The following is a 2,894-nucleotide window of genomic DNA, read 5'->3' on the forward strand; positions in this document are numbered from 1 at the left end:
GCCCAGACCCACAAATACCTCCTACAGGGAGATGAGAAGCCGTTCTGTGTCGGATGCGACACAGATTTTACCATTAGACACATCTTAACCGAATGTCTAGACTTTGGAGAGATCCGAAAGAAATATTATAAATGCAAGAAATTGCAAGACATTTTTTCCGTCGTTGGTCCCAGCAGAATTTTGAATTTTATGAAGGCCATTGGCCTTTATGGCAAATTATAAAGTTGAATCGTATTATTTAAAATGTTTATATTAACTAGGAAAATTATTTTAGATTGAAAAAAAATATATATTTCAGGCGCGGTTCGTCCATAGAGCACGGTCGTGCAGTGCTGCCCAAAATTGTTTAATGTTCTGTTACGTAAAACACCCTCAATAATAAAATAAAAGAAGCCAGAAAAAAACACTAGCCAAATATTATATCAAAACAAGGTCCTCACTGGAGCCATAACTGTCATTTCTGTGTCTATAGCGCTGTAAAACATCTACTATGCCATGCCAAAGTCCACGCGCTTTAGCTAAACATCTTAGTCCGTCTTGGGTGTAACCTGACCTATAAATAGCTCATGGGGAAAACCTAAAACCCAAGCGATGACAACACTCGTAGCGAGTTTGGAGGTACATTAATATTAATAAGACGGCACATCTCAAATGTGATCCTGCTGAACAGTACTGAAACATAGCCCACAGTAGGCAGCCTAAAAATAAACGCGATAGACCCTACGCTATTCTTTGCCAATATTATGTGAGCCCCGGAGCAATCCATCGGAGTGCTCAAGTGAATTGTTATTGGTTTATTGTCTGTCTTGCCACTATTTTAAGTGACTCTGTGACCGTGAACCTGAGGGAGGTGAACGTGATCGTCCTATGAGTTGTGCCTTTGAACGGTTTTGTATTGGAGTAGGGAAAGTTATCACTTTAGTGTTCAGTTCCAATACAGGATGAACGAAATTGATGTTTAGCCAACAAACAAATTTAGCACTAGAAATCAAAGCCACAAGTAAAAAGAATGAAAATAAATGCACGAGGTCCTCCCTCACCAACCCAAAGATCCTAAAATTATACACCGTCTAATTTACTATGCCCTTGACTATCTTCAGCAAGCGATAGCTTAATTGTGCACGTCCACTGTTTAGCCCCACCAGCCGCCCCTGATATATTTACACTGAGTTTTAAACATTTTAACATTTCTAAGATTTAACCACTGACCCGAGCCAGCCGTACAGTAAACTGTTGTGAACAAAACTAACTTGTGTTTCACGCGCTCATATGACCTTATGCAGTTGCGAGCGCCGTAAAACCCCGTACTAAACAAACAAACAGACGCCGAAGGCGCAAAACGTGTAGTGTCACGTGTCACCGCGCCGCTGCGCCTTTTATGGCCGTTGGCTGTGAACGTTGCTCTGATAGCAGCAGTTTAGCTCTGCCTTGCTTCCATCATGTTGGCCTGTAGACTGTAGGTGATTTCATTCAGCAAGCGGAAGTCTGCCTTCGCCAGCAAACAGCTCTGACTTAATAAACCCCATTGAACATCTTTGAGACGTGCTTGGAAGGTGTGTTTTTGCACAACCATTCCCCCCAGCCACACTAGCCAAACAATGGCAAGTTACAACAAGAATAGAATGCTGTTCCCCAGGCCTTGTAATCTGGTTCGATCCATAACGAGAGTGCTTATCAAACAATGTGAGGGCGCGCGTGTGGGTGTGTATGTATGTGCGCGCGCGAGAGAGACAGACAGACTGAGAGAGAGACAGACAGAGACAGAGAGAGACAGACAGACAGACAGACAGACAGACAGACAGACAGACAGACAGAGAGACAGAGAGACAGACAGACAGAGAACCACCCCCTCCCCCAGTCGTGACGGACAGCAGAGAGAATTGAAGTATTTAGATCTAGTGGAGGCCAGGGATTGACCCAGAAAACGGAACAGGTTTCCTGCGGGGCCCGAGGTACCCGTCTTGCTGTCCCGTCTTGCAATGATAATTGCCTGTGTGCGCAGGGAGCGATTAGTGGCGCTCCAAAGACTTACCATTGTGATTGTCTACAGTGTTGGAGAATCTAGATGGTGGGTCTTACTCTTAGGCTAAGGTCTTACTGTATAACCTGTGGGTGGTTGGCGGGTGCTCTGGTGTGGTTTGCTTCTTCTTTCCTATCAAACATCTATCGTCCTTATCTCCCCTTTCTTCTTTTTTTATGTTTGTTACTCTCTTGTAACACCTCTTGTCTTCTGGCGCTCATATGACCTTATGCAGTTGCGAGCGCCGTAAACCTCTACTAAAACTAAAACTGTAACCTGCTTGGTTTACAACAAGGTCTTTGCATTGGTCAACGTGGGATGGTTCTGTGTGTACTGTGGGTGGTTGGCAGGCGATGTGGTGTGGTGGTTCGCTCCTTCTATCCTATCAAACAGCTGTCGCCCTGATCTCTCCTCCTTCTAATTTTGTGTTTGTTACTCTCTTGTAATACATACTCTATTCTTCGGCACTTATACGACCGTGTTGTGTTGCAAGTTCCTTAAAAGTCTTACTAGAACTTGCAATGATAATGGCCTGTGTCTGCAGAGAGCGATTAGAGGCGCTCCAAAGACTTACCATTGTGATTGTCCACAGTGTTGGAGAATCTAGATGGTGGGTCTTACTGTATAACTTCACTGGTCTACACCAAGGACCTTGCATTGGTCTACGTGGGCTTCTGTGTGTACTGTGGGTGGTTGGTGGGTGTTCTGGTGTGGTGGTTTGCTCCTCCTTTCCTATCAAACAGCTGTCGTCCTGATATCTCCTCCTTCTTTTTTGTGTTTGTTACTCTCTTGTAACACATCTATTCTTCGGCACTTATATGACCGTGTTGTGTTGCAAGTGCCGTGAAAGTCTAACTAAAAACGAACATACAAC

Source organism: Aplysia californica, unplaced genomic scaffold (genome assembly GCF_000002075.1).
Source record: "Aplysia californica isolate F4 #8 unplaced genomic scaffold, AplCal3.0 scaffold00188, whole genome shotgun sequence".
In the NCBI taxonomy this organism is placed as follows: domain Eukaryota; kingdom Metazoa; phylum Mollusca; class Gastropoda; order Aplysiida; family Aplysiidae; genus Aplysia; species Aplysia californica.